At 42.2% G+C, this 27,733-nt stretch overlaps 1 protein-coding gene across 1 annotated transcript in view; it reads right to left on the reverse strand.

Moving 5' to 3' along the window:
• The window catches only part of LOC143322729 (contactin-1a-like), a 63,184-nt gene extending 36,387 nt beyond the window's left edge, over nucleotides 1-26,797 (reverse strand). The window contains exon 1 of the mRNA XM_076734119.1: nucleotides 26,556-26,797. The gene's annotated coding sequence lies outside the window, so the exon portion shown is untranslated. The remainder of the gene's footprint in view (nucleotides 1-26,555) is intronic.
• Nucleotides 26,798-27,733: the final 936 nt, after the last annotated feature.

The raw sequence follows: 27,733 nt of genomic DNA on the forward strand, positions 1-27,733 counted from the left end.
CGTGTTAGTGAGGTGTGAATTGCCTTCTGCATTAATTTCTCAGCCTGTTACTTGTCGTGTTGTGTGTAATCTAATACGTAGAGTGCTTTAAAATGTAGTTATTTTTGTCCATCCTCTGCAAAAGCACCTCAATACCTCCTGAACCCAGAGAACCGACAGACTCAGGATGAAGTACAGGACTATTCATGATGTAATCCAGCTGCACATGATCCAGTCATGGCTCGTTCACTGTGTCACTCTGTCTCTCTCCCCCTCCCTCTTTGCCTCTCACCCAACAGAGGTAGCCATGCTAATGTAAGCTATTTATCCCAACTCCTGCAGTCAACACAATGCCCTCAGGGCCACACAGGCTCAGCAACCTCAGCTGACCTGAATATCAATGACACCAGTCATTCAATCCATGAAATCTGGAGCTGGACTGCTGTATAAATTACATTAACCTCAAATCAGGTAGTGTCTGTGAACGAATGCAGAGACACAATAGCAAACACGTGACTTGAATCACATAAAATGACTGAGACTTCTGCCTTTGATGTCATAGTGCGAGTTTGTTCAGTGTCGTGTAATACGGAAGACACCATTTGATGCTGTGGTTGACCTGTGAGTGACAAACCATAGACGTGGAATGACAGCTGATAATTTTTGCATTCATGAGAGACTGTACGCTTCCAAAGTGATGATTAACACCTGTGCTTTGTCTAATTCTGCAACGGCTTGTTAGCTGCAACCAGAAACAGATGAGATCAATTCAAATCCAAATATTCAATCCATGGTTTCCACATACATTAACACATTTCATTCTGCTCATGCCTAGTCTCTCTGCTTGAACTGAACTGAACTGAACTGTAAGTCACATCTTAGTATTAGGTGCTCTTCCAGGACCGTTTCAACCAACATGAAAGCGAAGGAATGCCAACATTTCTTGGCAGGAATAAGACAGTGTGACATAAAATATGAGTCTATGGAGTGGACGAGGGTGATCTTAAATTTGGCAAATCAAAAAAGACTAAACGAGAGCCTGATTCCAAATTGGCCATTATAACATTTGAAATGCTATCAAAGATACTTCTCCAAAAAGACTGACTCTTAAAGCAGACTACGCAACTACAGTATAAATAAGATTGACCTCTTCTGTCTGGCACTTGGATGTGACCATTGTTGTTTACATACAACACAGAAATCTCTGTCACAACGTAATATAGATGTGCAGTTTGTTTTTATGCTTAGTTAATTGTTCGAAATACAGAAAACAACAGCCATGGAAGAGTGTGATACATTCTGTGAGAGGATAATAGATATGAGATACGAGATACTACATGTGCTTCCAAGTATGCAAAGTATATCACATCGTGTATGATGAATTGTGCCATATAGGTAAAGGTCAGAGGAGACTGAGTGCTCAGCTTAATTATTTCATGCCACATCTGTCCAATAAAGATATTGGCTGAGAGGTTTCTGTAGGAGAGCAGCCACATGCTTTCACTGGTGCATACTCTGCAGTAAATAACTGTAATTACTAAGTGACAGAATGTGGCTTACACCTGATGGCAAAGCTGTAGAGATCAGGAGGAAGAGTTCAGATACTGCAATTAAGTATACAGTGACAAACAATACCTTCAGATTGCAGAAAGAAAGGTCTCAGAGGGAAAGAGTGAATACAATGCATTTATTCTGCATTGGGCAGTGACAATAAATGGTAAACAATAGAAAGATTAATCTAAGTCGAGTCGTCCCCACAACATTTCCCATTCATCCCATTATTGGATTAGAGGGTGTGAATCCAACATTATGCCACAGATTAACTTGACAAACTGAATGGTTAAATGTAATCGAAATATAAGCCACAAACATCCTGCTTAATTGCACGGTCAAGAAGAGGAGGAGGTTGCCTATTATATTACCGCACAAAGCTATAAGAGACACACAGTTAAACAATCAAGGAATGGAGTGTGTGTGATGTGACTCTGCTAAGTGCTTACCTTGCTGTGGAGAGCTATCATGCCAGTGGCTATGTGACAAGATGAGCTACTTAGCAGCCCGTGTCCCCATCCCCTCCAACATGTCTACCCTGCCAAGTGTCCTAAATACTCCGCTCCATTGTCTGCCTCTGAAACAAGCAATGCTGCTGGATGGAAGCACTCTCTTCAAGGTGCAAAGAAGAGGGAGGGAAAATGGGAAAAGAAAGGGCTAATTCCCAGAGCAGGACAGGGAGCCATGCAAATGGGACGCCACTGAAGAAGCCTCCCTGCAGTGAGAGCGCTCCACAGAGGGGTCTTCTCTCGTCACCGTGGCCAGGCTGGGATTTAATCTTTTAAGCCTCCCACACACACATGCAGCACACAAAATACAACATGAACACACACACACACGTAACGCCCCCCTCTCCCCCAGTACCCCGACTTTAACCCCACCCTCCATCCCAACTTCACTCTCATCATTAGCCTGGCAGCGGGCCAGACGTATCATCAGCACTGTCATAATCATCATCCCCACAACTGTCACAGAGAAAGCAATTTTCCTCCTGGAAAAGATGTCCATTGAAAAAGGCGAAGAACAGACACGCAAAGCACTTTAGCACGAGATCAACCGAGTGACAATAAGACATGAGAGGCTGTGGCTGTGATATGGATTGCTAACTTAAAAGCTGATAGAAGTCTCCCAGTCTGAAACACATTCTGAAGTTCATTCTCCCTTTTGTATTCCCCTTCTCCTGTTCCATTTATCGTACGTAAGAAAGGCAACAATAATTGAGCTCTTCTTTGAAGTTCATGTATCTCCTCTCCCAAATAAGTCAAAGCTTCTGGGTGTTAAAGGTACAACCTGTCACCCAAAGATGACCCAGAGTCACCCGATCACTAAAATGTAAAACAAAGGATAGACAAGGAAAGTATTTTATTATATTTGTGAAAATTTCTTTCATTTAGCCAAATAGCTGATAAATTGTGACTATATACATTGGCCTATATTAGCTTGATGCATTATTACATCTGTGTGTAAACTGGCCAATAAATCACAAGAAATTATAGTTAAGAAATGCCAAAGAATTGTTTGAGGTAGTTTTGAAACCGTATCACCATTAAACTTTAAAATTATTATATTGGCCGATATATCATCAGAGTTTTAAATCTCTAAAATGTAGATATATCTGAATCAAACTCAAAAATCCAGTATCGGTTGGGCTACAATTCCAACTAAAAGATTTTCTACCAATGCCATAACTTTTTCAAAAGTTTAGAAAGCTCAGTTAGCCTAAGTGAAAGGTCAAAAATGGCACTTTCTGGATGGGAAAGAAAAGCTACAATAAGTACTCAAGAACCATTAAAAAGACACTGAAACCCAAACCTCTCCAGCTGAGCTTCTCACGGTCTAACAGCAAAATGATGATATATAATTCATCCGCTCCCAGTTGTGAGTTTTATACCCAGCCAGTGTGGTAACATGAGGTTTAAGTGGTGTCCGCTCTGTTCTGGGAACAGGAGGAAGCTACTATTATACAAATCTCACATAGTGCCTATGGGTTGCATTAACTGAGAAAATGCTGAGTGTTGCAGGGATTTGGTAGAGGTGGCACTGGAGCTGATTTAGGAGAGTCTTGTACCACATACAGCAGCATTTGAGCAGCAAATGATTTGGCATTGCCTACAACCAGACAACCTGACAACATGATAAATTGTGTGATCAGGCTAAAAAGAAACTGGGGCAACAATACAGAGCAATGAACTGATTAAAATTATTGGATTTCTAGATGTTTAATCACACAGAGGTCCCAAATTTTTCCCAGTACCCCCTTATCATCTATCTTCTTGGTCAATTTATGTCCAGCTGATGCCCTGCAGGAAGAAAATGCATCTTAATTGATCTTGATTCACTACTAAGGCATTAAATTACATAAGGGATTGTGAGTGACACACATAGGACTGAAGAATTAGGAAAAAGATCATTTTGTATTATCTAAGGCTCTAAGTAACATTAACTTTGTGGGTCACTCAACTTACATAAGTGATTACAGAAAGTAAAGGGATTATGGGGAGCAAGTGGCAAGAGCAGCGTGTTTCAGTGCTGAAAGCAGATAAAGCTGAGCGTTTGTGCTAAAATGTAGCCAATGAAATCTGGAATTCACAAATGTCTGCACTTAACCTTCAAGTCATTAAAACGAATGGATCAGGTCAAGAGAGCTGGAGACGATGCTTGAGACCAAATCCGGTCTAATGGCTTCTATTTAGATCAGCCAGCCCGGACACTAAAAAGTCAAGAGAATTGTGCAAAGAAGCAAGAAGTACCATTTCTTTCATTTAGCGAGCACTCCGCTACTATTCATAAACCATGAGCTCCCCGGCTAATCAAACCCAATGCAAATCTCTCAGAAGCATACAGCATGTGGAGCGGGGCCAGGGTGCAGTGGCAGAGCATAAGGCTTGTGTCTGGTTGGCTTCAGTGCTCTGGCTTTTTTCTTCCAATGTGATTTACCCAAGACTTCTGACTCAGCACAATCCCACTGCTGACGGGAATAAAAGAGGATAATTTCGTCCCTTCTATGTTACAGAGCTGCAGTCCATTCAGAGTGGGTAAATGCTGCACAGTTTGTTCTCTTTCACAATACCATTCTGACCACAATAGACAGAAATAGCATAAGCAGTTACAGGTAATTGTTGGTGTTTGTTCACTTGGATACGGTTCGTGGACGTATATGATTTGGGGCACGGCTTCTCAAAGTCTGGATCACAGTAAGTCAATCCAGAAACAGCCCATAACTCAGGCATTGTCAACTGGCGACCACATACATCCCACAGACTATTAATGTATTCTGGAAATGCGCGCATTTAACTTTACCCACCAGTGGAAGAAGGCCAGCTAATCCCGACAGTGATGGTCCATTAGCTTGACAAACCCTGGCAACAAGCCAAAAAGTCAGTAATTCATAGTTTACTCGTTTTACAGAATCAAATCATTTTCCAACTCCATCCTCTCTACCCCATGGACCCACCATCAAACCGCCCGGCTCCTGGGCTGGTCGCTCATCGGAGTCGACAGCAGCACACTGGCCAGACTATGGGAGGGAGGTCCAGAGCTGACGAAGAATCACAAAGCTTGTTTACTGAATGCAAGCGTGGTCATTTGTGTTAACTTTCGTTGGCCATCTGCTGTATTGAGACCCAAACTGAGTATTTTTCTTTGCTTTCTGGGATCCCAAAGAGGATATTTTGTGAGACAAGGACTCATTCATTGGTAGTTGAACTGTGGGTTTTGTACTGGGCACTGGTCTTTCCTTGCCTGTGGTCTGAGAGCATTTTCTAATCAAGTATCCAGTTACCATTATGGACTGTCAATGTTTTTTGAGAGAGAGAGAAATTGTGGCTCTGGGACAAATGTAGGACCCCTGATTTGGGGTATCAGATTGGCAGGGTTTGCTTTGAGTCTGCAGCTGCATCTTATTGGACATTATAAATGCAGTGGGACGTGCTGCATTTTCTCATGTTCTCTTTTGTTTTACGACCAATTTCAGTGGGGTCAAATCGTTGTTTAATTCTCCCATCTAGTTTAGCAGGGTTACAGGAACATAACACAGAAGTGACTGAATGTATTCACACTAGGAATGTACACTAATTTACCTGCATACAATCTCATCTCCACCTTGCGCATTATACCCGCATAGCACGGCTGCAGAAAATAGCCATCGACTAAATAAGTTGCAAAGATTCTCTTTTAACAGCACGACATTGTGTAAAAATGCAAGGAAAGCATAAACAGGAAAATTCCAATATCACACTAGATACACATGAGGAGTTTTAAATTGCTAACTTGGCTTTCTGTTTTATATATTAAACTGGCTGTAGTTTGTGATCATAAAGAGTGAAATTAAAAATCATCCAATTATCTATTGAAAGTATTCATCAGCACATTACGATCAACATCTGAGTGATCATGCATTTAGTTGTGCAAATTATGAAATCACCAAAATCTACCCACTTTTAAAACAAACATTAAGAATTAACTGCAAACACTGCTTAAACAAGATCTGGTGATAACACTGTAACTGTTTAACACTGATGGAAGGCATGCAAGTCTCATTTGTGGTAAGTCTTCAATCTGTTGTGCCCTGGTTTCTTCTCCCTATGATCTCATTTGATGTGGTGTTGAATGTCAGCAGTATAATGAGCAGACTGAATGCATGAAAGGAATAACAGAGATACATATTCAATGACACACTTCATAGCTCTTATGAAGCATTTTTCCTAAGTTCAAAGAGGCTTTCTACAGAAATTTTGGGGGTCTACAGTCTTTTCATCTACCATCGTACATTGGCTGTTCTTTCATTCTAACATACAGTTGTTGACTGTGTTTAACTGGTTTCATCCCCACAAACACCCTCTTTGTGTCAGCTCTGAGCTGTGCATGTAGATGTGTAGTGATGTGTGTGTCAGCAGCTGTGTCCTGTTCAATATGTAGTGAACTCTCACCTCATGCACGACAGGTTAAGAACAGGTCAGTGAATCAGAATTTATTGACATGCTGCACATGAATAAATTAACTTGTCTTGCACAAATGTTTACTGCTGCTGTTTACGGTTGATAATAGGGCAGACTACAGTCTCTTCAAGGCTTGAGCTGAGGCCATAGCAAATTGTCCCTGATCTGATCCTTCCCTCAAAGCCCTTCTTTGTTGCTCAATGAGTCATTTCAAGACAAAAGAGGCAGAACAAGCTGGACAACCTGTGACTTAGGAGGAGAGCCCAACCTGCCCAAAGGAGCTTTTGTGTGCATGTTAATATGAGTGGTGCTGAGAGGTTCGAGTGAATGAAGGTACCTTGAAAGGCGTTCAGCTCTCATTGCGAGTGTTTTTTGTCGTATGTCTGCTAGGAAATGAGGGAGTACAGCACAAATGGATTTTTTGATAGGAGAAAGAAATGCCCCTGTTAGTGCCCCTGAAGTTAAAAAAAATCCTTGGTTCTGATTGCAGGGTTCGCCATTAACCATGGCCTGATGGCCTGTGGACACAGAGAGTGTCTCAATGAGAATGCCTGTCTAAATAAAGATTAAATTAAAAATCTCCAAACTGTGAGCTCTCGTCAACATGTTACAGTTCAACAGTACTCGATGGGGGCTAGCAACCAACATGTCAGGGCTACTGAATTATGGGTTTATTACGCCTACTTAAACTGCGAACATGATACAGAGGCGAAAAACAAAAGGTGGACCATGAACAAACAAAGCGTATTTTGACAAAGAAGGCTACAGTTGGAAGTGTGTGTGTTAAGGTTTTCTACTGTTTTCTGTAATGCTTTTATTGCAGACATGTCTCACTCAGGCACAGTGCTTGCAGGGAGGGAGCGAATGAGGGCGTGATGGGGCAGATGCATGGTACCAAAACCCAATATTAATTATTAAGACCATAGTATTAATAAGATCTGACCTTACTGTTTCTTTTATTGATACTTTTTAACGTTTTGGTCATCATCATGCTGCAGCATCTCCTCTACTCTCAACGTTGGGGCTGAGCTCCTCCAACTACACTCTAGAAGTGCAAGCAACATCTCAGTCTGCTCTGTCTGCAGTCTGTTATCCACCGCTGCTATGTTTTACACAAGCACAAGCACACGAGCTTGGCTGTTAGGGAATTGTTACAAACGAGGTAAAACAAAAGCTGTCTGCGTGTAGTCCAGCTGTTAGTTTGCCATGTCTCTTACCATTTGGCAAATTCTTGCAGACTTAGCTGCTGGCTGAAGCAAACCAGCCTCCTCCCTCTACCCATGGTACCCACAGGCAGCATGTCACAACAGCAGGACAGAGGACAAGACGAATGACTGACGCTGACTAATATCTGTGTTCTTCATTCTTTTTAAACTTCACCCTGTGTAATGATGTCAGGAATATTACTTATTTTATTGACATTTTTGAATTGTTTCCAGTGAGATATTATTGAGATATTATTATTGAGTTTATATGGGACTTAGCTGTTTTAAACATTGCTGTTGCTGCTCTAGAAATCACATTTAATTACATGTAAAATATAAACAAATTTTAATCATGTTCAGCATTAAATTAACTTTCTCTTTTACATAAGTTTACATTTGGGCCACCAAAAATGTACTTTGGCCACCAAATTTAGGGGCTTGGTGGCCCATGGGGCCATTGCTGAGTCTATCCCTGCTGACTTAGCTGAATGGTCAAAATCTCTTAAGTTAATGATGGAGCTAATCTGCTTGGGGAGGGGTTTCTGACTTAACCTATTTTCGGGGATACGTCTCAGAACGAACACTTCACTGGGGGCAACTTGTCTATTTGTGAACATTTGGGAAACACATGATTTTTGGCTCAACAGTTAAGGCTAATATTTGGGTTAAGATAGAGTTAGGGTATAGATTAGGGTTAGGGTAAGTAGTGGTTAAGGTAGGTTAAATCTCCAGGAAATGAATGTGAGTCTATGTAATGTCCACTTTGACTGTCAATGCATTTGAGCAAACATCCCTAAAACTTTCACCAGATTTTGATTCAAATGTCACTTTACTGGTGCACCATAGTACTGTAGTTGACATTACATGTTTCAAACTGAGCATCATCCACTTCAAACCAGTGGGAAGAGCAAAGAGAAGAACACATTAACTCTCTGACGTGAAATAACAGACCTGTTACGAGCACCATTACTCACAGAGGCTGACTGAGAAAAAAGATTTGCAGGACCTTAATGAGCCCACACATTTGGAAAATTCAAGTTATTTCACCTTGGGGTATCATTTGATTTACTTCTTTGGTGCATTTTTCCAAAGCCACTTATTCAGTATTCAGTTTGCTCATTTGGTTGAAAATTATTCATCTATTACCATAACCTACCGATCATAAAACACTTTGCACATGCAGGGTTGGCTCCCACAACATGTTCTCAAACCACAGAGAAGGAGAGACAACCTGAATTCTGAGGGTAACGCGTCACGCTGCTGTTGATGGTACAAGCCCATTGACATAAAATCATGCATAGAAAGTCATTACATAAAGGTCACACAGATCCACATCACATGGTGTGAAGCGTCTGACATGGAAAAACACTCACCACAAGAGACCTTTCCAACACTGTTTCAATACTTAAGGCCCACAAACACTACATACATGGATGAACAATGCACATATAGGGCACAACATTATCACAGCATACATGGTGATTAAGCTAGACTATTTGTGCTTATTTGTACTATAGGTGACACTGGGCATACGGGACAAATGCCACAGTTGAGGCTCGATATGAATAAATCACACACTGAACATGTACTGTAGCAATATACAAAAAAGAATGAAAATAAGCTATGAATATTTAATGAATGACTTTGTGGGTCAAACATGTGAAAGTAATGCCTCAAGTAAGAAAAATGTAAACATGACAAGACTCAGAAACACTTACAGATACACACATACACTGTAGAGGAGTTATTACAACAGATTCCCGCCACCCTTTTCCTTACAACAACCTACAAACTAACAGGGACATGCAGTGTACAGCAACACACACACACACACACACACACACATACAGGCACACACACATAATGCTTCAGTAGGTTTATTCTTTCAGTGTGCAGCACTGCAGTGTTGAGGTAGGACGCTTTATTCTGAAAGGCAGATAATGAGCTGTTCCCTCTGCAGAGGACAGAATCACGCAGCCAGCAGAGTTGAGTTGTGCTGGAGGACACACACACACACACATACAGTATACACATGCACACACTTTACAATACCCCAAGAGAAACCAGTAAACTTCTTAACTCTCTGCTCTGCTCTGGCTCCTCCACATAGCGCACACACAAACCAAACAGTGAGCCCACTCTGCCACCCACCTCTGTTCCCGAGCACACAGCCCTGAGGTGCAGGCAGAGGCACCCCACCACGCCTGTAGTTCCAATCCCGCTGGCGTTGGCAGCAGTGAAGCCAGCTGTATATCTCTCTGCTTCAGTATGCCTCAGGATAAACTGCTAGTCTGCTAGTGCTGGTTAGCAACCGCTGTCATGGCATCCTGCCCCCTTCTATCACAGGGACTCAGTGGCACAGAAACCCCTTCCATCACACACACACACACACACACATACACTCTCACATAAACATTTAGCTGTCAAATCATAGGGCTCTCCAGCTGTGACCTCACATCACACTGGAGGAGGAGGAAAGGGAGCATGAGAGTGGAGAGAGAGAGAGAGAGAGAGAGAGAGAGAGAGAGAGAGAGATGAGGGGGTTGGGGTTGCATGTGTGTGCTTTACAGAGAGAGGGGGAGAGTGATAACAGGGTATGACCTGAAAGCATGGTAGCCTCAGTGAGGAGTAAGAAATTACTACAGCGTGGAGGGATAAGTAAGAAGACTACAGTACGCGCCATGGGGAGGATGCTGTGTGAGGAGGAGAAGGGCAAGAACTAATACAAAAAATGCTGCTGGAAAGTTGCGGCGGTGAGAACAAACTGTGGGAGGGAGGGAAGAAGACAATTTAATTCTGATAGCTGAGAGAGCTGTGTCCATTCCCTCAGCTGGAAATAAACATTACGACCACACTGGAGGAACAGCGAGAACCAGCCACAGTGAGGCAACAGAGCTACAACAACAAGCTGCAAGGATCAGTGCCCTGCCGCAATCTTCACCTTCATCTCCTCTTCCTCATCCATTCTTTCACTCTTCTTGTGGATCACCTCCTCCTTCCATCTTCACTTTCCCTCCTTCCTGTATTCCCACCCTCTCATCCCTCTCCTCTGGCCCTGTCTTCCATTCTTTTGCTCTTTCTCCTCCTCTTATCCTCCTTACATGCTTACACTTACACTCCTCCTCTCATCCATAATGGATAGTTTGGAGATATCCGCTTCCTGTAGTGGGCCCTGTGCCCCTGGAGCCAGTCAGGCTGTATTGATTCCTGCACAAGAGGAGTCATCAAGGCAAAGATAATAAGGTTTAGAGTCACACTGAGTTTTCTGCATCTTTGCCTTCCCTTGGGGAGCCAGTCCATCTTCTCTCCTGTCCTCTGCTGTCTGTCCTGTCCAACACAACATGCATACGAATCCAACTAGCAAATGGATACACTGGTTTAGAATTGGGAATTAGCCAATATGGATGTGTATCTGCAGGTATGTACTGCAAGAAAAGGGGAGAGCAAGACCAAGATTGAGGAAGGGAGAAGATTGGAAGTCTCTAGTAAATGTGAGCACGCTTGTGGGAAGGTTTTCATGTGTGTCATCAGCAGTGGTCTGCATTACACAACCATAAACACAGCAAAAAACACACACTTATTTCAGCTTGAAGAATATGTAAGCTACCACATACATCCTGCCTCCTCTTGTCTGTTTGAGACACAATATGACTCATGTCGTGTCACTGGATGCTACATTAAGCCTCATTAGACTAGATATCTGCCCTATGCTGTGGCCAGCCTGCCCCTCCTTTGACCCAGGCCTTCATTTATAGGTCAACATTGGCATTCAAGTGACTGATATGTGTCACATGTACAATGCTGCTCTTTTTTTTAGGACTGGACAAACAAGCACTTATGGCCTGCAGCATTAACATATAACAATGTCCCACACAATAGGGATCAACCAGAGTGAAATCTGTTGTTCATTTAAAGCAGCACCTCCTATGGAGTTAGGAGCCTTTAGAGGAAGGGTCAGCGAGTTGTGCTTCAAGAGGCGGTGCATCTTGAGCAACATGGGAGGGCATCATTAAATAGGGCAATTTTCATGCTCGCTGAACAAAACACATACAATGTAAAGTCGGCGGCTAGATGCAAACAGACAAGAGGAAATGTGTCAAGAAAACAACTTTTCAGGGCTGTATGATCTGGAATGTTACATAAAGGTGACAGTAGATTGACATGAATGGAAAGAAATAACATAATAATCTCTTTTTACACTTTATCTCTCTAATAGCTAGACTGTATGAGCAGGGGTCAGGTAAATGGATGCAATCTCCTTCCAAGGTATCAGTGAAATATTCTGTCATATAGTATATTTTCTGGATTTTGTCTTCGAATTAGCACAGGTCAGTATGTGCAAACATAAATATTACTACATTTTAAAAGAAATTCATATCAGTATGTGTGATGATATAACATGGGGATCATTGTAAGTACTTCAGGAAACTTGCTGTGTACTATAATGTGAAAAGGGCTGCAACTGCCAATTATTGTTAATAATCAATTAATCTTGGTTAGTCAATGAATAATTCATCATCATTTAAATGTAACACCACCTTAACGACTTGTGATGTCAACATTTGAGATGTCATTTGGTAAAACTAATAATAAAACCAAAACCCAGCTCATACTGAATCTGCCATCACAGTGTTACTTCATTGTCCAACCCTACTTACTAGTTGTCTTCCTTATGACACATTTACTATTTGTCTGAGGCTTCAGAGCTAAACCGGGCCTTTGTGAAGCAGATCACTGGAGCCAATATTTGTGACAGTAACAGTGACATTTTTGCAGCATTATACTGTGTTGTTACATCTATGTTCACAGCTTTATGCAGTATTCATGAGAACGGGCTACCCATACAGTAGCATCTCTAATGATAGTCCTGACTTTCTTTCACACACGCACACCCACACAAAAAAGACAAAGACCCCGAAGAGCCAGCCAATGGGGGCGAAATGAGCGTTCCCATCGCCTTCTGGCAATCTCAGTCCTATGATATGAGCTTTTTTTTTTTCTGGAGTGGAAAAATAGGTCTGACACTTAATTAGCAAACAAGGTCACAGCACAGAAGCCAGGTCCTATGTTTGTGTCTTCCACCGTCCTGGAGATTTGACCCTCTCTCCCTGTCTCTCTGCAAAACACTCCAATGCAAACATGCTCACATACAAACAAACAAGATCTCTTTCACTTTAACAATAGAGTGGGGGGGGGGACTGAACACTGAACATCAGGCTGCTTTTTAATTATTACTGTACATTAAGCCTAATCATAGAAAACAGAGTCCATCGCCAGTTAACTGCCCACACCTTCCTTTTCTGCCTCATGAGCAACATCTCACCTCTGGCCTATTCTGTCTTCATTATCTATGTCTGCTCAGAGGACTGTCTGAACAAAGTGCAGGTGAGAAGATTTCAGCAGAGGAGTCTTGCAGTGGGGGCCAGTATTAGCTAGACACAGAGCTATTGTATGTGTGTAATGGCTGCAATCTTTACCTTCCTCTGCAGCAGTTTGACACACAGTCAAACTAAACAACCCTCTCCTCCTTTCTGTGTTTCCTTCAGCTTTTTCAGACCAACCCAGCAACTCCAGAGTGAATGTGTGGGTGGGTGGGTGTGAGCAAGTAGCAAGTGTGCACTGCACTGTATGTGCAAGTCAGCTGAAGAGTGCAGTGTTTCCTCACCTCAACACTTGAGTGGACCTTTTCACCCCCAGCGATACTGATTGTAAAATGGCAGAAAAAAAATGTACCGTCCAAGCACATGAGAATATAATGACCGTTAAGACATAATGTAAGCCAGTGAGGGTCACGGGCCAAACAAGACGCTTTTCACAGCAAGAGATACAGCGACATCTTTGTGGGCGAGACATCAGCCAATCATTGACATCTATTAATCAATTCACGCGTGTTAGGACACACAGAGTGATGTCTGAGAAATGGAATCCATCAGGAGATAATCGATGTTTGTCAGTACAGCTCAGGTAAATCTGAGTCAGGGGGGCTGAACCAATGGCACAGCAATGATTAGTTAATGCGGCACTGATACCTCGGTATCACTGCTGCAATCAATCAACAGCATAATTAGGACGATTACAGAAGAAGCCTTGTTCCCAGAGCTGTTGAGAGTGTTTATGTTTCCCACGGTTTCTTAGAGACAAGTCCCACATCAAGTGTCTGTGGCGTTATTCTGGATTTTTCTTATAATGAGCAAAGCCCATGAAAATAACAAAACCAACGATGTTTTGAACACTTTCTGACAACCCCAGCCTGTATGTGGCTCTCAGCCCCAAGCAAAATCTCTCAAAACTGGTCACAAATCTTAAATAAGTTCCTCAAACAGCTGAGCACTGTAGTTCACAAACAGGACTAAATAATGCTCTTCAGCTATGGATTTGGGGCAAAACAGTGTCAGGGGAACAGAATATAAAACTAACGCTTTACAGTAATATATTACTTCTGTCCATTTATTAATGTAACATGTTACTAAACAGGTTTCTAACAATTACTCAATAGACTTAATAGACTCAATACAAAACGCATTGCCCATGTTAATGATGATGGAGGAACATGTCACACAGTGCAGCAGTGTGGCTCATTTATGTGTTACACATGGATTTTTTGGACAACAGTGGAGATTAATGGGACGGGGAAATACGCTATCAGGCTACTTGTTTGTAGTATTCATTTCTTGTTGGTTTGAGTATATTCATGGGATTTGCTGACTGTAGAAAATATAAAACATCATCAGAATTCTGATTTCCCCATTCTGACGCCATGCTGCACCATTGTGCTTTCCATTATGAGAAGCCCTCTGTTTGTGCTGGAGTCTACACAGACCTTACCATAAAGAAATATCCTTTCGTGCCATGAGTGACTCACTCTAGTGAGTTTTTATTGTCTTGTTTGTTCACAGTAACTACACTAAGGTCTCAAATTGCTTCTATAAAGCAAGTCCCTTTATTTTGATTCAGATTCTAAACTAATATATACACACCATCAAGCCCTTGGCCTCCTTCCCAAAGAGCTGTGTCTCCTGCTATGTCGTACATGAACCATGTACCTGGATCTGTCCAACAACCAGATCTGTTTCTTCTATCATTTTTCTCAGCAGAATGTGGCCCTGTAGGGAAACTTGGCCACAGCTTCACTCACATCCTACATCTTTACAATGTCAGACCTCACAGCTGCACAGACTATAGAGAAATAGATGAAAACAGATGCATGCGAAAGGCAGACAGGGGCAGCAGATTTATGCATGCACTGGACGTGCTGAAGCTTTGGGAGTGATAATTTAATTTGGTGAAGCCATTGTGGCTGTTAAGTCCCAATTCCACTCTAGCTTTGATGCAACAGCAGCCCTATTGCCAAGGGCAGCATTTTGCAGCTTTCAGAACTTGACAGCAAGCTCTGCAGATATTTGTTTACTTCTAATATTTCCTGTTTCCTATAAATTTCTCTCCAAGGCAGATGTGGATGACTGACAGGGAATTCCAGGAAATGAGAAGGAGAGAAATAAATCCCCTGCCAGTTAGTCTCTGAACAGAGTTGGTGCCTGTCTAGAATACGCCTGGACCACAAGAAGATCTTTTTAAAGATCTGTGGTGCATCAGATACAAGCTGAGCTGTTTACTTTGGTAGCTTATGTTGTATCACTGAGCGGTTCATTAAACCAATTCAACCTCTATGAATCCCAAATGAAATATCATAATTCCAAGTTGGATAGGGGAATGTAAACACCCTACAATCTTCCTGATGAATAAGTAATAAAGAAGTGAGGGCGGAAACAGCATAAACACAAAATAAGGCTCCACATATGATGTTGCATTTATAAGATTTAAAGCACGATTAGAGGTTTCTCTTTGTGAGATTTCTGCTGTGGCACTTTAGGGCTGAACAGTTCAAAACAAGAGGCTCACACACCTCCTCCTGAGTTTAAAGTAGACGAGACAAAGACTGCTCTGTGAATCCATTGACTGCCATACTGTATTAGTCAGTGCCAGTGCTTTTAAGCAATGCCATGCATATTAATGCCTACCCATCAGGAAATCTTCCTCCACTACTTGTGCCCCTGCAAGTTCCACAGTCTCTCTCAATGGGTGCATTTATGTGTAAAATAATATTCCCCTGGTATTTGGCACTCCTTCCTTGAAGAATCACATATACAATTTAACAGTCAGCATGAGGGTGACAGCTGGGACAAGCTAATATTTGCAGACACATTATCCAATTTACTGTTTCTCTGTTGCTTGTTTCCTTTCTATTCATCAACATATTCTCTTAATTTTGCATGCAAGGATATCTGCAAAAAGGATCAAGTCTTCATCTGGACCAGGCCATTCACCATCATATACATCCATGTCCGGAACACAGTGTCCATGTCAACAGACCCAGTCACCTGTGTTTACTGCCGAGCACATGGCCACAGTCAGACAGCCTGTTGGAAAGCGGTGTGTGTGCCGACTGACAATGAGCACAGCCTGGGCAAAGACCTGAGTCATCTGGTGCTTCTTAGCCAAGTCACACCATGTGATCGTGGCTCATGACACAGAACAGGTGTCCACTTAAACAACAGAGAAGAACAGAGGGAGATGTATGAACATGGAGAGCTCAGATCACGATGCCAGATCATGATCAACTGACTGTGTAGATAACTCTCCGACTATGACTGGGTTAATGTGCTGTCTCTTCAAAAACTGAAATATTCAAACACAAAAATGGCACATCATGCCATTGCTTGGCTGTGTCAGCGTAAGGGGGTGCAGATGTGTGGGAGAATTCTGGCATTCAGATCACAAGATTATCACTTTACATAAGGAAATCATTTTCAGTGTTATGAAGCTGTATGCGCGCAGTCCAACTGCTGTCAGAGACACAGCTCAGTTAACAGCCCACGCAGCTACATGCTTAACAGCATTTCCAATCAGGCTTGTGTTCTTCCCAGTGGCAGGAAGAAAGCTAAACTAGGTTAAGAGACTTTTCATATATTATGCTTCAAACAGATGCTTTTGCTTGACTGCCCTAAGAGAACTCACAGGGCCCTCTCACCTACATTGTGCTGGGCTATATTCATGCCAGTGCTTGAGTAAAACTACAGCACTAGGCATCAGTTTTATAAATGTTTTAAAGATTTTCAAGTGACTTTCTACCTAACTTAGCAGCATTCACTCTGCTTTATGACTGTTAATAAATACGGTATTATATTCCATTCAGCAGCTCATATTTCATGGACAAAAAAGAACATTTATCAAGTAATAACTGTAAACTTTTCTCAATCATTTCAGCTTTGCTTTCAAATCATTAAGTTTGGCATCTGGAGAAATGATTTGCTTCCTTTCAGGGAAGATCAATACCATTCTCATTAAATCACCCTAGCTGGCTCAATAAGCTGTTGATGGAGATAACTGGGCTTTTTTTCATTGTCTTGGCTTAGCATTTTTGCTAGCATTAGCCGACATTACCAACATGCTATGTAGTACACTAAAACAGTATGTGAGATTTTTTTCAGTGTCTGAAACCTTAGTGTGAAGCCAACAGTATGTGAACTGCATACTATTTATGGGCAATATTACAGTATGCAAGCACTGTTTTAGTAAAGATAACAGCAACAACTTAACAGACACCTTTTGTTGTCACAGAGAAAGTAGAGTACCAAAAGAAAAGGTACTGTTTGGAACCAGTACTAAATTCTAGGAATCAGTACCAGTAAAAAGTAAACAGAACCCAACCATAGGAAACAGTTAGCTTAGCTTAGCATAAAGACCGGCCAGAATAGTCCATAAAACCACATACTGTCAATTTAAATTTTTTTTTTGTATGAGATATGATATGATAATAAGAGGTGGTAGGCACCTGCACCTTTCTAAAATGTCAAACTGATCCTTTATCCTTAAGCATAATAACATTATGCTTATTTATTTCTAATTCTGGATCATTGATAGTATTTGCAGTTTTGTGTCTTGTTTGAAAAACCCCTTACTGGAAATGTGATTCATTAAATTATTGAGAGCAATGTCTAATATATACAGCGAGTTGCAGGCATTCATTTTTTGCAGCCTTTTCATTTCATTGTACTGGAGTCAAATCATAATCGGGTTGGTCATGGGTCATTGTGAATAACATTAAGTACTCCAGCAGTCTCTCAACATGTAGCAGTTTCCATCCCCCTTCAGTTATATCGAAGAGCAGTGGTTTGCTTTGTCTTGTTGTCCTCTGTTGCAGGGGAATTAAGAAAGTACAACGCCTCCTCTTTCCATCCATTGTGTTTGTGAGTGTGTGTAGAGGGTGTATGTGTGCTTGCCTGACTGCGACGCTGTGCCCTTCACTCCGTATGCCCTCCACACACTATGGCCCTGTGTGTGCAGCATGAGTGGAGCTGTGTGTTGCAGATAAGAGTCAGCAGTGTGTGTGTGTGTGTGTGTGTGTGTGTGTGTGTGTGTGTGTGTGTGTGAAAAGAGCATAGTAAAAAAGGATTCAGTGCTCTTAGTCCGAGTCAGATTCACCTCTGGATGCCCTTTCCTTCACTCGCTGCCATTACACCTTCTTCATGAATAATCCACCCAGTGACACTAGCTGCCTACTACGGACACCATGGGCCCGACACATTCAGTATGGAGGCTGTCCGCTGCCAAGCCTTACTGAACTCTGAACAAATAACTCTATTAATATGCATGCATGGCTTATTTTTCTCCATGGAATAATGTGAGAGATATTTTCAGACGGGCAGGGAATTGATGTTGTGATTGCTGGCACCTCCCTCAGTCTAGACAGCCAATAATGAGAATGAAAAGGGTGGTATCTTCACTCACATCTTCATTATCTGCCTGTTTACCGTTCGTATAAATTCCTCCACGCTAAGACTGAAATGTCCAGCATTAGAAGAAAAAGATCTGCAATTAGGAAGCTGGCTTCCCCTACTCTCCCTCCACTTCTCTCTTGGCACCAGGATGACTTGCTCAAGCAGCAGTCTGACTCATGATAATTAAAACACAGAGACGGTAAACACCAAGATCGAAAGTGTTATTTTTCATGGGGTAATATTAGCCGCTTCTTCTCAGGGGCAATTTGCTGTTGTTAAGTAAAATCGTGAGAATAATGTCAGCACCATGAATTAGCAGATTGCAACAGACGCTCCTGCAGCTACAAAACGAGCCAAGGAAAAGAATCTGCGGCATAATTAGTGCACAAGTCTCATGCATAAGTCAGCCAGGCTCCCTCCAAAAGCTGGGTTCAGATCTGAATAATGATATGCCAACTGGAAAGAACAGCTTTTGTTCAGGGACATTTTAGGGTAGTTTGTCGGAAGCTATTAGTGCTGGTGTATTGTCCCACTAGCACCTACAGAAAACATGACGCAGGTGGTTACATCACCATGTGAGTTTACGAGCCAGATGTGACAGTGTCACGCCAGCTAAGAAGTGTTGCCCTGACGTGGCAGTTGGCAGGTCAAGGCCTTGTACAAAGAGTACACTGCTTGGACTGAAGAGGGCTACATAAGCATTGTCTGACCTCTTTTATCCAATCTCATTAGCTATGCAACAAGAGGGCTGATTTGAAACCCTTTTAGAGAATCCAGAGAGAACAGGTTTGTCAGTGTGAAATGGGAAACCAACCTGTTTGTCGTGCTCGCCTACACCGAATGCTAATGTTGCCCACATCAATGGGCTCTTCATGTCGAGATGCAGCCTAGGGCCCAGGATCTCGGAGGCTGACCAGAGAAACACAAAATACACCGGCAGCACAGCAAGTGAGCCAGGGGAGGACAGCGGCGGCCCCCAGCCCAGAGCCTGCACCAGCCACAGCTTTTATTTCTGGTTACACTGATCTAAGGAATGAGGGGAGGGCTCCAAACTTTTTGTTCTTCTCTGTGTCTCATTATACTCCCGAACCCCTTCCTTCTCTACCCATTTTCTCTCTCTGCCTTTTACATGGCCAAAGAGCTGAACTGAAAAACAACAGGCATTCTAAATAAGTGTTGAATCAATACAGAAAGGATGCAGCAAGGTTCTAGTCATAATAAGCTGCATTAATATACAATCAGTCAGTCCGTACGGGAACGCAACACAGCCTTATGACTTCCAATCAATCATGCTAGTGAAGATCTCTCAGTTATAGGTAGTGTCCCGGAAAATACAGCATCCAATGAAAGATTTAAAGATACAGCGCCTACAGCGTTTTTAAAAAGCATGGGAATATCATGGCATATTTATGGAAGAAACTGTGTAACAAAGAAAATGGAAGTCGAAAAAAATTAGATAACCTGAGAGTAAAATGACTATGGATGGTTTCAGCAGACACACTGCAGGTAAACAAACAGGGAGATTGAATAATGGGCATAGCAATAAGCACTTGCTGAGGCCCCTAGTGCTATGCTTCCCACCTCTGCCAAGTGTAATGGGATTTCTTGGGTTTAAATGCACTTCACTCACTCTGTGGAGCCAGTAGGAAGCTAAACTATTGATCCACAAACAATTTAGCTGTCCAGCTGTCCAGAGAGAGGGAAAACAGGACGCCCCTAAATGTATAATGAGGCTTCCCAAGAGCTCAGCTTCCTCAGTATTCGCTCCACGTGCCAGGAGGCCTTCCCCTTTGGGCTCTCTGTGCGATTAGCCGTCTATTTTCCATACACTTCTCACACATACAGACCTTCCCACAGAAGGCCCGGGGTCAGCCAGCTAAAGAACTAGTACGCTTCTCACCAAGGACATTTCTGATTAGTGCAAAGGTCCCCTTTGACCCCCTCAGTCTTTCATTATTTTCAACACACAACTGGCGGGGAGTTCATGACTCCAGTTAAATATACTATCGCAGTAACAGGGCTGAGCTGTCGACAGCATCCAGCATGCATCATCACTGTGAGGCAACATACGCTGGGTTACCATGAAAAACATCAAACAGTATACATGAAAGGTGACTGTATTAGCAGAGGAGTGTTGTTATGCTTGGGAGCCTTGAATGCTGAACTAGCACGTAGCTGAAGGTGTGTTCTTGTCTTCCACACATGATCCAAGCACCATAGCAACAGGCCTTGCTCAAAGGCCCCAAGAGTGGCTTGGCCCCAACGAGGAAGATGCTTTTGTACCTAATTGGATAGTTCCCCGCACCATTGGGCTTGTTCTTTATCCTTGGCACTATAAGATAACAGCACGAGCTGTTGAAACATACAGTAAGCTTTCACAACCCCATGACAAACGCAGATTAAACAGGATTAAGTCCAGAACAATGCTGCCCGTTACTAGGAATATCAATAATGAAGGACACAGAGGTAATTTAATCTTTCAAATGATGCTAAATACGAGGCTTCATGGTAAGATTATGGAATTAATTACTATATCACAGGGAATATAGCTGTGTAGGTAGGTATTTGCCAGAAACAAAGGTGATTATTTCTGTTTCAACCTTTAATCGTCCAAAACGTCTCCACAAAGCTTTCCCTTAACGTTCCAAAGTACTGACTAAGGTCGGCACAAACAAGCGAAAACATCTCAACAGATATTTCATTTTTTTGAGTCTACAGGAATTTACTTGTTTCCAACTTGTAGAAGTGTTCTACTTTGCAACACTGAAATCCCAGGGAATAAATCAGAAACACTCCACTGCTTTCCAAATTGCATGAAATTGAAAGCCATTTCTTACAGGACCAAAATAGCAGAGGTACAGTGCTGTCTGACTGCACAGTCTCAACAGCCCAGTAAACAACGTATCTGCCTGCATCTACAAAGGTGTAAAAACAGATGGCTCAAGACTCCCATGTGAGAAGTCAGTCCACTGTGTGTAATACAATATTTCTGCTCAGTGAAATGTTAAACAAATTCACAAGAGGCAATCTGACTCTTTGAGGAGTAGTTTAATTAAGACCCATTCACATTCAGATACTTAAAATTGACTACTTAATTAGAGAAAACTGTCCTCTGAACTTGTTAACCTCGCAGTACAGTCACTTTTACGTCTTATCATCATTAAATACAAACCTCTTTAGTACTAGTTAACAACTACAACAAGGCCATTAGTTATTTGATGAGCAAATAACTCTTGATATTACTGTGGAAATTGAATTCATCCCAGTGAAGACAGATAAGGTTTGCCCTGCTAATAAGCAAACAAACAATTTTCTGTGCTGACATTGTAATGAAGGAAGTCAAATATTATCAGGAAAAATTCAAATGGCAGATCGTGCTGTTAACAGAAATTAGCAGGCGAAGGGCACACGTTTGTAATCTCCTTCTAATTGAGTCCCTAAATCCCAAAAGATTTACTTTGATTGTAAAGTCTAAAAATATCTCAGAGGGAACAGAGCGACGAATCAGAGAAAAGAAGTGAAATACTGTCCAAGGTAACCTAGTTACAGATTTTAATTGTTCTTAAATGTGGCCAAAATGATGTCTTAAATTCATCAATTTAAATTCAACATTTAGAATCACTGGACGCACACAGACGGCCTGTAAACCAATAAACTCATCATTTAGTAAATCAGTCATTACCCGGTTCATCAGTCACCTCCTTCATAAAGCAATCTTGATTATTTTTTAACAGTATTATTTCAATTATGATATTGAGGAGTTAAACTCTTCGGCTGCACCCAACAGAACACGTGAACCTTCTCGCCAGCACTTTGATGACATTGATCAATGTCATCCCGTGAGTGGCCCTTTGAGTGGCCCCGTGAGTGGCCCCGTGAGTGGCAGGAGGAGATACCGGCCCATTTCTGAACATTACCAGCTTGTCCGGTCCACATTATCTTAATGGAATGCAAATCTGATTTTGAATGAGACATCACTTTGGCAGACAAACCGGAGGACAAACCGGAGTCGCTGAGGCACTTTATCAACAAACAAAATCACACTGATAACGAGAAGAACAGATTAAATGTTCAGTGATAAAAGACACCAAGTTATATCTTGAGGGGAGTTTGGCTCTTGATGCTTTACAAGCAAGCCATTTCTTCCAAACCATCTTTTTTATCTTGTCAGTAAATGAATAACATCTTTCTCCAGGAGCTTTAATGCTATAAATAGGCAAAAACAAAGAAAAAAAAAATAGTGGTTGATATCAAATAAATCCATTTCTATTTTTAGCATTGAGCTGAATTTGTGTAAATCAACAGAATGCCATTCATGCAAGCTGCATTTTATCCTGATCGTTGATATGGAAGATAGTAATCATGGACTGAAGAAGAGCTAGATGAGTCACGCTCACATACATGCACGCACAAACACACACGCACACACACACACACACACACACACACACACACACACACACACACACAAAAACAACTTTAATCCAGTGTGGCTGAATAATTATTAATTTGGGGTCTGGCATTAAAAGTAACCAGCCTCCTGAATTGCCGGAGGCAACTATTCAAGATCATTAGATTCGAGTAGGAAACAGTGGCCCCAGAAATAGAACAACAAGCCAGGCAACAAAACCTCATTCAGTGAATGACTTCAGAGGGACGTAAAACAATGTAAGGTGCTTAAAAGATACAGCTAGCTACTAATGTTAGCTGCTGCGTTAAAGCAGAAATGAAGGATTATCTTCATTACCAATTATTCAGCTCGTTATTTTTGATGAACTGGTCAATAAAATATCACAAAATTCTGAAATACACCCACCAGAGTTCAGTTTACTATCACATCAGATGAGAAAAGAAGCATTTCTTACATATGAGAAGCTGCCAGTCAACTAATCCATGAATTGACTTATCATTTAGTTCTAACCTGAATGGCTAGCTTTCCTACCAACTCATTTTACAAAGCAATCAGCATTGTACATAGAGCTAGGAACGTAATGGTTAAAGAGCCCACATTTACAGTTTGGTCTAACATTGCACAAATTAGATGGATAATCAACAAGTGGGATACAAATGTGCACAGTGTTTCTGCATTTTTTCCCCCCTTTGCTCAATCTCTGCACATAAGCTCTATAGGGTCACATGCATGCAGAGAGCAGGGAGCAGTCCACAGGAGGAAAATCAATGGCAGGCCCAGTGCAACTAGTACTCAGACAGCCAAAGATGGCAGATGGGGACTGAAGCCCTTTCTCCTCTTCAGGCATGAACAGAGGAGAGGTCTGTCTCCAGGCAAACACAGAACACGTCATGTCTCTGCCTCACTGCTGTACCATTAGTGGATCTCTCTATTGATCACCGGTGTGTAAATTGCTGAGCAATCTAAAGGAAGCATCAAGACAACAGCATCGCATGTTTTGTCAGCAGGATGGAGAAAAGCACTTGTACACTAGGGGCTGTGTTTGTATGAGTGTGTGCTTCTGCCCACAAATGTTCACGTGCATGGACTGTCTTGTCTTGCTATATCATTCACTTTAACAATGAAACCAGTTTTTTCCCTCCAGCGTGACTGAGACTGCAGTATGACAGAACAAACAGCGTCTAACAAACTAGCCCTGTTGCTCCCAGATGCCAACGCTGCCAATCAGTTTAGAGTCTCTTCAAAATCACACACTAAATCTTCTCTTCAGCTAATGCTTTGACTCTTTGCCCAAGAATTTGTCGCCCAGGGCTTGGAAGGACATCTGGAAACAAATCTAATCTCCTAAAACGACTCTAAAATTGCCTTAATCTTGGATGGCAAATATCCAACGTTCTGCTTTGAGCACCAAAATTATAATTATGGAGACATTAATGTTACCGGACATGGGAAAAAACTCTTCATGCACTGGACAGATCTGCAGTAAAAAGTACTACCCAAGATTATTAAAAACAATCTCTACCAACTTTGCACTCATGTGAGGTGGAGATGAGGAGGTTGAAGACAGTCCTATATTCTGCCTCAGGTGAGGTCAGCCTGTCTACCTCAATACATGACAGACGTGTGCGACTGACGCTTCAGACCAAAAGAGAAGTGTACGGTTACGTTGAATCATGTGACTGTGACACTAATGGAGGCTGAGGCTGTAGCCTTGAAATGCATCATGGAACAGCCATATCTTGTGCTGTGTTATGTAAAAAGTTCCTCGTCGTGCAGGCTGTACGAGCCCCACAGCCAATGTGCTGGCAGGGAGCAGCTTATTACGAAACTCTATATGCTACATATTTTGTTATAGAGCAAGGGGTGTAAAAATGTAAGATGATGTCTTGCACGCAGTAGGTTAGCCTACTTCTGAGCAAAGTAAATTCATTCTCCGAGCATGAAGGAGAGGGTCTGTCCTCAGGGTGTACACAGGACAGCACAGGATGCATTAGCAGCAGTCAAGCTTACAAGATTCATAAAGTGCTCCACCTGACAGGCAGCCATGGAATCCCTCTGACATTTTGTGCCACATTTATGGCTCTGATTCAGTCGAGACAAACACACAGTGACGACTCTCACACATGGCACTGAATGCCAAAGAAAGCCCAGATGAAAATTTGGGTCAAAAACATTTAAGTGTATGGTGCCCAGGAGCAGAAAGTGGCCAGGCACTTATCAGTGGATCATCGGAAAGGAGATCTTAAAGGAACTAAGTGCCATTTAACATGTTCATAAACCTACATTAATATATTGATGTCAGACCCATAATCCAAAATACCAGGTTCTGATTCAGTCAGCTCTGCCTGTCACGAAGCAAAACAACTCTAGACCTGTGAATGGCAAACAAAGACGGCCATTAGATGTCATAATAGTTTGGAGCTATTACTGATCACATCATGAATGGCAATTATGAGCTCATTAGACCACAGGATACTCTGCTGTCTGTTACAGGGCGCTGTGCACAAAGCCATGCACTCAAGCGACCACTGAACAACATAATGAAAATTATGACCATACTTTATCTAAATATCAACCCATTATGAGATAGAGTAGTCATGTGGGCAAAGTTTCAGACAGACTTCACCATTATAGTCTATTCACGGTGACCAGAGCCACAGCAGCTGGTACGCTACCTGACATCGCAGCAACTTCCAATCAATGACCCCCTATGGATGCTAAAAAGCAATGGAATATTTTAGAATAACGTCTACGATTTTTGTAGTTCGCAATCAATCAGTCCATAGTTGCATGACTTGAGTGAGATCCTTTTCCCAATGTCAACAATGAGGATGTATATAGAAAAATTAACTCTTTATCATATAAGAAAATGACGAGGACCGCATGAAAATCCCTGCAGGACTTCTGGCAGTCACTAAACCTTACTTTGGCAACATGTAGCATGAACAGTTTCTCTCCACTGAAGCCTAGTCTGGCGAGTGTGGACGCGCCCATGACACCTTCTCCAGCACCTGACATCCTGACAGAATAACCCTGCCACTGGGCCATTACTAAGCACCACGGCTCAGTCTGCCAGCAAAGATGACAGAGCCCAACTATATGCCTCAATCGCGGCACTAACACCAGGACATGCGTTTTAGTTCCACCCCAGATGAAAGTGTTTACAGTCGTATGGTCCTTCCTAATCTCTTGGCTATAAGGCAGGCGGCAGTTTGAATCATCGGTATGTGCGGCGCTGTTAGGCTATGGCCTCCGGCGTGGTCTAATGAATGCAATACTCAGACTTATTACTTTAAAGCAGATGTGCTATATATTGCAGGAACACATCGCACCATCATTGCATCCGCTCTGTGCATCGACTATTTTTTGGGGAGGGAAGTACATGCCAGGATGTGCAGCAGATCATGTAACAGCATCATCCTCACCACGCCACCGTAAGTCAGATATTGCACACACGGTATCTCTCTGCATCTGTCACTACGACACACAAAAAAGGCAGTTTCTTGGTACCCAAATCGTTAGCAATTCTGCAATGCGGTGGGCTACATGGGCTCCATCCCATCCGCGCATCCCACTCATATGTTGTAAACAACACTGATTTCCCAGCTGTCAAAATGCAGCACCCGGCTACTCTGGAAATAATATGAAATGATCAGCTTTCACATTATCTGTCCAGCGCTTCCCGTGTCCTTACCTTCCGTAGCGGGTAAATGCGTCCGTGCGTGTGTCCTTCACGATGCTCGCACCTGCTCAGCACCGCATCGCCGGGCGCTCAAGAGCGGGGAAAGAAACTGACAGAGCAGCGGTCCTGTCCCCGCGCATTGGATGAAGGGTTACGACTGTCAGCTTAGGGGGGCGCTACACCTCCTTGTTCCACAGGACCACGGAGCAGTGGCTCTCACAGTGGTGTCCGGGTTCCTCCTGGGCTCCATCAGCAGGTCTTCAGCATGCCAGGATGACCTGAGGAACATTAAAAAAAAAAAAACCTTAATGCTCATCCAACCTTGCCGCAGTATGTGAGCGCACCCAGTAACGTTTATGGGATGCCTTTTGTCCACTACAGATTAAAACTACCAGTTTGATACTGGTTAATTTCCTATTAGCTATAATATACACATCTTAAGTCTTTCTCCTACAGTAGAAATCACTAACCTTACAGTCATATACATGCCATCCACAAGTTGAATGAAACCATATTCATATCATTCTGCTGAAAGCAAAGTTAACTTCACAGTTTACAGTCACTGTTAGCTAACGTTTTTCCTCTGACGGCTGCTGTTAGCTAAGCTATGCTTTGTGTCTTAGCTAGCTAGTCAGTTAGCTAATATTAGCAGGGTAGCTAGCTGTTACGGTAGCTAGGTATCTTCATTATTAATTTAATGTTATATTAGTAATGCTAGTTGCAGTAGTTACTGTTAAATAATGTCAAATAAGAGCTGAATGATTTCCATGCCATTCTCAGGGCAAACTAACATTAAAACAATCACACTACACCGCTTCAGCATGTGTTAGCAAACAGTTGCCTACTTGAAATCCATCAGATGTACTAGCAAGTAGCCTTCATTTGAAGTCCTCTTTCTGCTCACGTATTGAATTTAAGTCCAAAATTCAGTCTCCTCTTACCACTTTGGTTCAGTCTCCACCAGCTGCTGGCAAAATATCTTGGCCGTTTGATAGAGGGTGTGTTTACCAGCCATTTGCTAACTAACTGGTGTTTGCTGTTGGGCAGAGGTACAGTTTATCAGGGCTATGTTGATGGCAGCTAAGCTCATGATAAAAGCTGATGAAACTTTGACATAACTGTACAGTCTATCAGTATCAAAAAGGTGTCACAGCTGGTGGCATATCTTCACTACAGAGACAGTAGAGTTT

Source organism: Chaetodon auriga, chromosome 6 (assembly GCF_051107435.1).
Source record: "Chaetodon auriga isolate fChaAug3 chromosome 6, fChaAug3.hap1, whole genome shotgun sequence".
Classification (NCBI taxonomy): domain Eukaryota; kingdom Metazoa; phylum Chordata; class Actinopteri; order Chaetodontiformes; family Chaetodontidae; genus Chaetodon; species Chaetodon auriga.